Consider the following 12,486-nt stretch of genomic DNA (forward strand, 5'->3'; position numbering starts at 1 on the left):
GGCTTGTCCTCCTCTAAGCCATCCTTTCTCTTCTGTTTACACTTTGTCACTGTGTAGAAGTCTAATTTCAATGATTGATCTTTTTTTTTTTTTATCTTAATAAAAGGTGTCTCTGGGTTAGAATTGGTGATACTTGAGAACAGACTCACTGATTATCCTAGTGAAAACGCTTTTATATCAGGTGAGTGTCCTGGCTCTTGACAGTATTTTTTTTCATGGTCACAGCCATGCAAATAAAAATGAATCACAGAGAATGCTTCTGTTAATATGCTTGTTCACTTGTCAGAATTGCTCTTGTCACTGTTTTAAAGTCATGTTAAGGGCTGTGGAAAAGGGAGACGCAGTTTGATGGATCTCAGGAGTGCCACAAAGGTACCTGTGAGGACCTGCTGAGAAGGAGAAAAATGTTTGGTTTAGTGCTAAGCTGCCCTTTGGAACCACTTAATTCTAGTCATGGGGTGGACTAGTGAAATGTCTTAGGGAAATCAAAGTGGCTGCTTCAGTCCTAACTGGGTTTCCTTCCCTGTCCTGTTTGAGAGCTCATCTTAAAACTGATGCTGTTGTTGAGAGGAGAATGTCTCTGATGTTTGTAGGTTCTTCTTCCACTATCCTTTCCCACAACTTAATATTCTTTTTCTCCTAACTCCTGTGTTGTACGTCTGAATGACTCCACAAAATTCATCAGGACTGTGGAGCACTTGGGTCCTGTTGTGAATGTGTGGTTCAGGGTCTCTCAAAGAATCACGACAAAGGTATAAGCAAAAGTAATTTTGATATGAATATATAAAAATGGGACTTAAAGTTCTTGCTTATACATGGATGAAACCCAGAAAGGAGAATCAAGTTAGAATCAATTTAGAAAGTGCCTTTTGTCTCTGTGTGAATCACAGGGGTACATGAGACCCTCCTGCTGAGCCACAAGGTGCAGAGGGGATCCCCTTGCTTCCTAAACCCCTGATGGAGCTTAGGTGAAGCCGAGGCCAATCTTAGTCCCAGGCTTGGTCAACGGTTTATGTCTAAAGGGTTATAATCAATTAAGATTGCCAAGTTATCAGTAGAATTAGGTGATTTTACTGTGATGCTGTAAAAGTACCAGCTCACCCCAGATGGGATTTTGACATGGCTTTTGCCCTAGCAGCAGTTTGCAGTCTTAAAGTGGATCATGAGATTTAATTACAGATCTGAGATGACAACATTCATGCTATACTTGCTCGAGGGTATCTGATAGCTAAATCAATTTGCACACAGGCAGAGATGCATTCAAAGCCATACCTGTTAAACATTCCCCTCAAGGTCAGTACAATGTTCACTTCAGATGTCTTGGCGATTCTCAGCAGGTTGAGCCTCAAGGAGGCTGTAGCCCAGCCCCTGCTGTCAGCTTTTGGGGATGGTCCCTCAGTGATCACAAACTCTCAAGTTGAAGAGCTCTAAGAGGTGTCCTGCTCAGGGGGTGATGCTGGTGTCAGCCTACTACGGTCCAGGAGAGCTCAGAGGGCCTTGCTTAGGACCACTGTTTATAGGGCACAAGATGCTGGGCTTTAGTCATCAGTAAAGTTCCATTCTGGCCACAGCCTGAGTTGGTAATTACTGGAGTTTTCATAACTCCAGTAACAGTGGTGCTGTTCCACAACGCTGTGACCAAGGGAAGGAATGTTCTAGGGCTGTCAGGGGATGACTGGTGATCCCTGCTCTTGCTTCCAGCCTTAGCAAGCTAGGGAACAGGAGTTCCTGTTATGGTCAGTGCCTCCCTCCTTAGCTGTGCATGAGAGCCTGGTATGGTCAAGGGATGCTTCGCTGCCCAGTTCATTACACAGAGGCTGGGGCCTGCTGGGAATTGCTGGGATCATGGAGTGGCCCAGAGAAAGAGGGGGTGGTGGGAATGCGGTCATTAGACATTCAGTCTAAAATTAAATATGGATGTGCTTGTTCATGAAAGAATGAGTGCAGAGATGAGGATGCTGGGGGAAGGCAACGAGGAGGCCGGTACAGATGGATTTGCCCCAACCATTTTGCCCTTGAGATTCAGTAACTTGCAGCTATGTTAAAATCCACTGTGCTTCCACCAGTGGGATCTTTGGATGGCCTTGGTGTTCTGAGAGGCTCTGTAGTCAATAGCTGACTGTAAAATTCTTTCTGTGAACAAATAGAAAAGAACCTTGCAGGTTAGTTTGTACTGTGCACAGTCCTTTGAATCTCTGGAGAAAAGCACATTGAGGATTTTGTGCTTCTCAGTTAGATCATGAAAGGAGGGAAAAAATAGAAGGTTTGTATCTTAAATGAAACAAAACCATTCATTCTGTCATGTGAAAGAGGAATTGCTGTTTGTTAAGGTCACTTAGTGAAATTAGCTTCAACTGAGCATCCCTTCTAAATGCAGTGGTGACTCCTCATTGTCAGAGCCACTCATCTCGTCGTAATGCCTGACCTGCAGATTTATGATTATCAATCTTTTGTAAAAAAAACCCCACCCCAAACCAACCAAACAATTCCACAGCTGATAATCTGTTTAAAAGAGTCTTACCACTGTACATCATCATTTGTTTCATGCTCACAAAAGTCCAACTGTATTACAGAGCATTTGTCTGACGGCTCCAGTGCTGAATTATAGTGCTAAGGAAGTAAAGTATTTCTTCTGTAGCACTAGAACAGTGGAGGATGCTGGGGGCTGCATGCTGTGCTCTTTTGCCATGGAGCTGAGTGTTAGTGCTCAAAGCAGGGGGCAGTGGAAAGAATCTCAAGCTCCCAGAGTGCTGGTGTCCTGTTCAAGCAGCATGAGTGATAGAGGGAAGTGCAGATGGAGCATAGCAGTGAGTGCTCAGCCTTGTCCTTTGGTGATATCTCTCCAGATCATAGAATCCCAGACTGGTTTGGGTTGGAAAGGACCTTAAAGCTCACCCAGTTCCAACCCCCTGCCACGGGCAGGGACACCTTCCACTAGAGCAGGTTGCTCCAAGCCCCTGTGTCCAACCTGGCCTTGAACACTGCCAGGGATGGGGCAGCCACAGCTTCTCTGGGCACCCTGTGCCAGCGCCTCAGCACCCTCACAGGGAAGAGCTTCTGCCTAAGAGCTCATCTCAATCTCCCCTCTGGCAGGTTAAAGCCATTCCCCCTTGTCCTGTCCTTACAGGCCCTCATCCAAAGCCCCTCTTTCAAATGCTCACCTAAAATTTGCACACTTAAATTTCTAAACTGCGTTTCTTCCCATTACATGTATTCCCGTAAAATACCTCTATAGGATATCAACAACTAGTGTCATGTATTCCTGTGCACAGCTTGACACAGAGCAAACCCAACACATTCATCAGCTGGCTCTTCCATTTAGGTGTTTTCTCCATGCAGGTGCCCCAGCCTTGCAGCATGGCGGATGTGACTGCTCTTCCTCCCTGCTGGATTCCTCCTTGGCCTTCAGAGGCATCAGGCTAACAGAATAGGCATAAGGCTGATGCTCTCTGTTGGTGTGTTAGGGCACACAGCAGGTAAGCACTAGGCAGTGTTAAACTCACCAGTACAACAGGTACTTGTGCTGTAATTGGAAGTCCTGGAGCAAATACAGCATGAGTGAGGCTGAAAAATGAGTGTTCCAGCACTCGCATTCACATGGCCTCCTTACCTCGCTGCAGAGCGAAATGGAGCAGCAATCACAGGCAGGTCTCAGTGACATTTATGAATAATTATAATAATTATACTTCATAAGAGCTTAATTCTGCAGATTCTCAGACGTGTCGGTGGGAAGTGAAGCACTGCCCTGTCACAGTCAGTGGCAGAGGACAGTGCTCCTCACCCCTGTGGGTGTGCAGCAGCGTCAGCGTGGAGGAGCGCTTTGCCCGTGCTCCGTGATTTGACACATAAAACATGACTGTTGGGGAAGGAAAGAGTATTATGCACATTGGGTTTCATTTCACGCACAAAGCAATTGGATTTACATTTTCCAAGCTGGTAAAAGTATTTATGATGTTCTGCAGCAAACAAATACAGCACCAGTCCCGGGGTTGGGGAGGGGAGGACGACTTGAATTGCTGCGGCACTGGAAACTTCATGTTCCAGACATGCTTCCCAGATGCACTGAGGGAGATCCAGGCATGCTGTGTAATGCTATTAGCTAAGGAAAGTGCCTGTTTGTTAGGCTCCAGTGGAGAGGGGCTGTGACTGTAGATAGCCCTGAGGTGTTCTCTGGGACTGTTCCCCGGTGGGTTAGCCATGAGCACATTTGCACATGGCTATTTCCCAAGCCCCTGCTCCCCTCTGGAGCTATCTTTGAGCTCAGGTCCTTGATGTTGGTCCGTGTTTGAGCTATGAAGTAGTAGTACTCGGTGGGTCTGCTATGGATGGAGCTCTGGGGTGAGGGATGCATTCCTGGGGCTGTCACAAAGGCACTCAGACCTTGGTTTTTACCCACCACGAGCATGATTTTTTTCACCAAGCAAGTGCAATATTGCTTGGCATTCACGGCTGGGCTGTTCCTGGGCATAAGCTGATTCTGCTTGGGCAGTTTTAGACACCTCAGTTTGAACTCTGGGGGAAAAAAATAAATATATATGTGTCTCATTCTGCTTTACAGCACCGAGGTGTGGATTTGCTGCAGGATCAAAGCAAAAGATTCCAGTTTGTGAGGGAGCCAAAGGCTGTAGCTACAAGTGGTGAGGCGAGCCTGGTAACAAGCCAGGTGAGCAGCAGAGGTGAGTGCTTAAACATGCAGGAGGAAAAGAAGGTGATTACTTTTCATACTGAGGCAACTGAGAGTTCTGGAATGATGAGGTATGGATCAGCAATGCTAACGAGGGATCAGCAAAGCTCAGGTTCTGCTTGTACATGTGGTGCTGTGAGCTGGGCTTGTGCAGAGCACAGGAGGAGCTCTCTGTGTCTGCCTTCACTGCCTCTTTGGCTCGCAGCATGCCTTGGTGTAGCTTGGCTTTACTCTCTGTGTACATGTCACTTTATTGTGAGGGGAATGAAGGGTCGTGTTGCACCGCTAAAAATTCACTTATTTTCTGATAGTGGCAAAGTCTTAAGGTGGAGGGTGCTCAGGCTGCAGAGAAAAGGAGTGAGAATACCCTGCTAAGTTCGAAGCAGTGCAGTGTGATGGTCAATATGTTCATGAGAGGCTATATATAGCAAGAATGATGATGTTCCTGGGTCACTGGTTGAAGCTGTGAAGTGAACTCACTTTGTCTCTGGTAGAATTAAAGGCTGAGGATATCGAGAATACTTACATGTGGAGACTGCTCAGTATTTCCTCCTGCACAGTACTGCTGTGAAATGCTGGATTTGTTTTCCTTCTACTACTAAGTTACTGCCCAGAAAAACTTCACACAGGAGGTAAATAGTGCAAAACAGGAGAGTTCTGATGTGGTCTGCTCAAGGTGACGGGCATCCTCAGCACTGGAGCTGGGATTAGCAGCTGGTTGCTCCCAGCTAATCCAGTTTACACATCTCCACACAGCACTTGCTGTCCTGGGAGCTGCTGGGAGCTGTGAACAGCTCTTCCCCCCATTCCCAGGATGTAACTGTCCAAAAGCTTAACACGAGCCCTCCTGTCTGAGCTTAGGGTGGGAACAGGTACATCTGTATGGGAGGATAAAGAGAAGTGAGTTGTGAGTGCTGGAGAGACTCACTGGTTTGTGAAGCTGTTTGAGGAGCTGCAGCAGCAGAGCCTGGGGGAGGCACTGGCTTGTCCATGCCTGGCTCTCACACTTGTTTTGCTGGTGGGATGGCTGATGAGAAGCAGATAGAAAGAAAAGGGTGGGCATTTGGCCTGAGTGGAGGAAGCGGCGTGGTCGGGGGAGCAGAGGGAAGTGCACTGCATGTGCTCGCTGGTTGGCAGAGGAAAACCTCTGCAGACAAACGCCTTGAAATGGTCTTCTGTGCCCAGGTGCTGCAGGACAGACCTGTGGCTCTTGCTGCTTTGACATGGTGCTCTCAGTGCAAGCTCTGTATGCACACAGAGCGTTGCCCTCTGATGTACTCTGCATTAGGCTCAAGGCAAATGCAGAGTGCTCAACTCATGCTGGCACAAGGCAAACAGAATGGATGCGGTGGAACAGGCAGGAGCACAGGGAAGCAGCCCAGAGCTCTACAGCCCAAGCCTGGAGAACCCACTCTCCAAACCCAGGTTCTGGCCCTTCTCAGTGTAGCTGCAGAGGGAGCTCGTGTGGCTCCTGGCCTGGCTGCCCTGTGCAGAGCATCCCCAAGGTGCCCTTTCAGATCTTGTTCCCACTGCCAGCAACTGCCTTTCGATTAAATCCAGCTCAGGTCAGCTTTGACAAGCAGCTCCCTTGTAACTCCAGCAGGTTACAGCCAGCAGATCATCCAAATGCATCTTAAAAAGTGAAAGACTTGGGCTGGGAGCCAACATAATTTTCTACCTTTCTTTTACTTCTTTCTCCCCTTTCCATCTCTGTAGCAATTCTTTCTGCAGAGGTGTGGCTTAGATGGGAGGTCGTGGGGTTCAGGAGGTGATAGGCTATGCATAATGTTGATTAACTGTTGTAGCCCTCCATAGGCTGGTTTATATTGGAAGGGACCTTAAAGCTCATCCAGTTCCAACCCCCTGCCACGGGCAGGGACACCTTCCACTAGAGCAGGTTGCTCCAAGCCCCTGTGTCCAACCTGGCCTTGAACACTGCCAGGGATGGGGCAGCCACAGCTTCTCTGGGCACCCTGTGCCAGCGCCTCAGCACCCTCACAGGGAAGAGCTTCTGCCCAAGAGCTCATCTCAATCTCCCCTCTGGCAGGTTAAAGCCATTCCCCTTGGCCTGTCCTTACAGGCCCTTGTCCAAAGCCCCTCTCCAGGTTTCCTGGAGCCCCTTTAGGCACCGCAGCTGCTCTAAGGTGTCCCCTTCAGGAGCCTTCTCTTCTCCAGGCTGCCCCAGCCCAGCTCTCTCAGCCTGGCTCCAGAGCAGAGCTGCTCCAGCCCTCGCAGCAGCTCCGTGGCTCCTCCTTCCAGCCTGTAAATACCTGATAGATCCAGTTGTCATAACTAATGACCACAGAAATAGCAGAAGGGTTCTTAAACCTCATGGTGGGGGCCTTAAGCCAGTTTTGAAGTACTAGAAACCAGGATGAGCCTTGAGTGAGGGTGGGTTGTCCTGTGTGTTTGCAAAGTGTTTCTTGCAGCCTCCTGAAGCAGCCAGAACATAGTGCTTCATGGTTCAGGATGTAAGATCAAGTACAAGCTCTTCTGATGGTCTTTCTGCATTTGCCTCTGTGTCAGTAATTCTGATTATCCTGCATTAATTCCAAGGTGCTTCGTGCTGTACAGCACAGATGGAAGATGTGGGTTTAGCTTTATAACTAAGGCCTCTGTAGCATGTTTTGCACAGAGTAAAAGGAAAGGAATGAAAGTGATGTTTGCTTTGAGGCTCTAAATGTGAGCAGCCCCATTCTGTTATGACAGGGCATGAAAGAGGAATTGCTGATGGGTTGGGAGAGGAGCCGGTTCTCCTGCAATGAGCAAACTGGCCAGTTGAGTTGGATCAGCGCCCAAGTGTAAAGGTAACTCCTCACTTCAGCTAAGAGGAGCTGCAGTCCCTGCTGGAATGGCTGTGGAGGCTGCAGGCCCTGGGTCTGGGATCAGCTCGGGTGGGAAACGGAGGGAGGAATGGGGAGAGGTGTGGGGCTGACCTCCTCCCCACTGGGAGGGACTGGGTTTTGGAGCAAATCCTCTGAGCTGTGGAGGAGGGAGGTTTGGAGAGGGGGGAGCATAAGAAGAGCACAGGAAGGGATGGGGGCATGTTGTGGAGCTGGTGGGGAAATTCATGGCAAGCTGGTAAGGGACTGGTGAATAGGATGCTAGTCTGGATTTGAGGATGAGGTTCATGCTGGAAACCCCGCCCTGCTCTTTGTGGGGTGGCAGCCTCATCCTGTTGGTTCGGGAAGGTAAGAGCCTCCGACTGTTACACTCTGGGGATATTGTGTGGAATAGGACGCACTTTGTGATATTTCTGCATTTCAGTGACTCATCTGCAGCCTGGCTGGGGGATTGTGTGACCTTGAGAGCACCTTCCCCCTCCCAGCGTGACCGCACAGCCTCGGAGCAGTGAGTGACATGGTCCATGCTGGGGCTTGGATGCAGGAGGTGAGGTCCCACCTTCCTGCCCTGCTTTGTGATGGGGATGTCACAGCCATGCCCTGGGAATTGGTCCTGTCCCTGTGGCTGCTGCCACCGTGGTGCCCTGTGGAGCTCCTGGCCTCCTTTGCAAAGCACCTGCAGATGCAAAGTGGGTGGAAAGAAGCAGGCAAAGAGTCCCAGGGGAGCTGAGGAAGCTTCTTCTACCTGGCTACAGCAGTCCTGAATGTGGCAGCATCTCTCCTCCCCAAGGCATCATCATTCCACGTGCTGAGCTGGACCTGTCGCAGGGGCAGCCCATGGATGGGGTGAGCTGAGCACACAGCACTCATGTCATCCCCTGCCAGGGCTGGTCTGTAGCAGCACTCACTAGCAGGTTATCGCTCTGTTGGGCACATACAGCTCTGACCTGCGTTTGGCTTCCCCCTTGTCCAGTAGAGAGGCAATTGCAGCTTCTGTAATTAATGATTCTCTCCTGCCAGGGTCTTGGGTGAAGCATCAGCACAGGAAATTGGCCAGGCTAAGTGGTGTCTGTGCTTGAATCCTGGCTGCAAAGGCAGCCCTTGGCCAGCCGAGATGAATTGTGGCTTGGCATTTTTCATCCCCGGGTCTGAAGGCAGGCACGGGAATAACTCCTGTGCACTCTGAGCTGCTCACTTGTCGTGCTCCTGCTCTGCCTGGGGCCTCATTCATTGCAAATAGCCCATGTGGTGATGGATGGAGACCAGGGCTTGCTGGTCTGTATCCCTGGGGTTACTTGTTCTTGGGTTTTGCAATGGCATTCGGGGACCAGACAGTCCAACACCAATCCCCAGGGAGATGAGGTGACAAGATAAGTGAATTCTCAGAGAGCAAGCGGGCTGCAACACAACCACTCTGATCTGACTTGCTGTTTGTTAATCTCAACAGCTCATCCCAGACATTGGTTCTCAGGTGCTGTCAGGCTCCCAGGCGCAGTGACAGTGTGTGCTGTGGCTGCTGGTTCAGAAAAAGCCTATTAATTTAGCTTGTAGTGAAGCATAAGATCAAACATGCATCAGGCTGCATATTTTTTAAAGGAGAGAGACTCCTGTTCCGATGCCCCTGTGCTCACGCAGTGCATCCTTTCATAGGAATCTGGGTTCTGGCTGAATCCTGACTGCTGCCTCTGGGGTTAACTGTGAAACCCTTCTCTTGGGCCGGCTGCTGCTGTGCAGGAGGACCAGAGAGCTGAATAAATGACAGTTGAATTGAATTGCTGATTCTCTGGAGCAGCGTCCATACAACCTGGGCCCTGGCTTTCTAAATTCTGTTGAAATATGAATCATAGACTCACAGACTGGTTTGGGTTAGAAGGAACCTTAAAGCTTGTCCAGTTCCAACCCCCTGCCACGGGCAGGGACACCTTCCACTAGAGCAGGTTGCTCCAAGCCCGTGTCCAACCTGGCCTTGAACACTGCCAGGGATGGGGCAGCCACAGCTTCTCTGGGCACCCTGTGCCAGCGCCTCAGCACCCTCACAGGGAAGAGCTTCCGCCTAAGAGCTCATCTCAGTTTCCCCTCTGGCAGGTTAAAGCCATTCCCCTTGTCCTGTCCCTACATCCCTTGTCCAAAGCCCCTCTCCAGGTTTCTCGTAGCTCCTTTATGCACTGGGAGCTGCCCTAAGGTCTCTGTGTGAAACAGCACGTCCTGTTGTTCAGAGCAGTGCTGCGGGTCAGTGGGTGATTTTGTTGAGGAAAATGGATGTGTGCTTCAGCTTTGCAGCGCTCGGAGGTGTTTGTGGGCTCTGTGTGCCAGGTGAGTTCTGCTCTTACTAGCCAAGGGTTTGCACATCAGCAGCAAACTCCAAAAGCAAGGAGAAATCACAGTGATTAGACATGCTGGCAAAGAAAAATCAGAATCCATCCAGGTGTGGCATCTGCTTTGTTTTCACACATTGTGTTTGCTTTGGAAGGGAGTAAATGGCAGCAGTCAGTAGAGCAGATGCATGGCCAGTGCTACCTGCTCCATCCTGCCGCTGCTCCCAGAGGTGCTCCAGGCGGTCTTGAAGTCTGGGAGAGATGGCAGCGCTGGGTTCCACCTGCTTGTTTCTCCCCAAAGCCAAATACTCTCCACAACACCCGGCCCAGCCTGAGGCCAGGCCCTGCTCTGGCTGCAGCACGGGTCCTGCGTGGCCGCACTGCTCTAGGGGTGACAGCAGCACACAGGGCAGACCTGCCTCCAGCAGCACACAAGAGCAGCAAAGGCTTGTGTCTGGAGAGAGAACAAGCTAAATTTCGCATGGAGGACTCAGGGTGATGAATGTGTGAGTTACCTCCCTGCTTTCCTCCCTCTCCTTTACTTTCCTTGCTGCTTGTCTGCCTCACTCATCACTTTATCTCTTTGTTCCTCGCTCCTTCCTTCCCCTGTAGCTACTGCTTTATAGCTAGCTGTGGTCACATCTATCTGAAAGGTTCAGCAGTGTCACCTTGTGCCATGTTCATGTGTGGTACAAATGAGGCAAAGTAGTGAGCTGAGCTCTGAGCTCGGAATTTCTAATCCTGGCTCTTTTGCTGGCCTTACACAGATGCCTTAGAGCAACTCTTGGCTTCCTCACCTCCAGGATGGGGCCATTGCTAAAATAGCCTACTTTTGGGGCAGCATGAGGCATGCTGGGTGGATCAGGTTCAAGAAAAAGCAGTTGAAAATGAATTAATCAGACTTGCTGGCCAGCAACATGTCGCTTCAGTAGCTTGCTTATCCCTGGGTTAGGTGTGATGCCTGCAGGAATAGCCCTGCTTTAGGGCTGTGATCAGACACACTGTGGGGCAGGCAGGGCTTTGGTGTGCAGAGAGGGTTTCCAGATGTAGTGCCTGCCTTCAGGCAGCCCAGTTGAGCTGCCTTTTGCCCAGGAGTGGACTATGTATCTGCTACTTCCCCGTTGCTGGAGGGGCAGCTGGAGCAGGCGATGCTACTGGAAGTGCTCTGTTGGTTTTGGTGGCTCCATAAGGGCAGCATCTGCCTTTCCTGCCAAAGCTGAGCCCAGAGGCTGGAAGCCAGTCAGAGCCTGGGGGTGTTAAAACCAGTGCTTCACCTCTCCAGGATGTCTTGGGAGGTGCTGCCTGTTCCCCAGCCCCGGGAAGAGCTGGGCTCCTGCGCCCTGTTGCAAGAGCAGCCAAGAGATGCTTCGAGGGCTGGAGCAGCTCTGCTCTGGAGCCAGGCTGAGAGAGCTGGGCTGGGGCAGCCTGGAGAAGAGAAGGCTCCTGAAGGGGACACCTTAGAGCAGCTCCAGTGCCTAAAGGGGCTCCAGAAAACCTGGAGAGGGGCTTTGGACAAGGGCCTGTAGGGACAGGAGAAGGGGAATGGCTTTAACCTGCCAGAGGGGAGATTGAGATGAGCTCTGAGGCAGAAGCTCTTCCCTGTGAGGGTGCTGAGGCGCTGGCACAGGGTGCCCAGAAAAGCTGTGGCTGCCCCATCCCTGGCAGTGTTCAAGGCCAGGTTGGACACAGGGGCTTGGAGCAACCTGCTCTAGTGGAAGGTGTCCCTGCCCGTGGCAGGGGGTTGGAACTGGATGAGCTTTAAGGTCCCTTCCAACACAAACCATTCCAGGATTCTATGATTCAATAAGAGGAGTTTGTCCCTAGGGAAAGGCTGTGGTAGTGCTGGGAACACTGGGGACAAGCTGTCTCTACTACAGTTTCTTCTGCCCTGGGTGCCTAACTTTTCAGGTGCTTACATTTGCTGCTGTTGTGTTAAATAAGGACATTTTGGAGGTGGTTGGATGGCTGGGCAAGGGCTGCAGCAGCTGCCCGTTGCACTGACGAAACACTGCCAGCCCACTGTGAGGGAAGGAGCAGATCTGCTTGAGTCTCCTGAGGAGCAAAGACGTTGAGTGTGTTCAAACAAGGTGGCTTTAAGCCCGAGAGGGAAGGTTCACTTTGCAGAAGTGGCTTTGCTTGGCATTGCAGTTCATCTTGTTAATAAATCTAATGTAACACCTCCCTGCAGAGCCCCTCAAGAACCCAGCTAACTGGGGGAGAGACAAGATCAGAGGTAGATAAACCTCCTTATCCATTATCAGCAAATGTAATCAGACTCTCCATCTGCTATCAAAGGCCCCTGCAATCAGCAACTGGGAGCCAGCCATCCCCTACCTGCCTGCACAGATGCTTGGTCACTGCTGTGCCTTCGCTGCCTCTCTCTAGGCTCAGCCTGGTGTCATCTTAGATTAGTGGGCTTGTGTTCAAAGCCTCCTCTTGGAGAGCCAGGTAGAGCTGATGGGCTGAAACGACCACATGCACCTTGGTTAAGAAACCAGCGCTAGGTGGTTTAGAGCCATGGTCAGTTTAGTGCTTTGTGCTCCAAGGTGGAAATAAGATCCCTCTCTTTGCCAGGATTGCTTTTGGAATGTCTGCAGGAGACAGAACTCTTGGGATGGGTATTTATTGATGATGTGGGTGGGAG

This window comes from Strigops habroptila, chromosome 14, assembly GCF_004027225.2.
Source record: "Strigops habroptila isolate Jane chromosome 14, bStrHab1.2.pri, whole genome shotgun sequence".
NCBI classification, from domain to species: Eukaryota; Metazoa; Chordata; class Aves; order Psittaciformes; family Psittacidae; genus Strigops; species Strigops habroptila.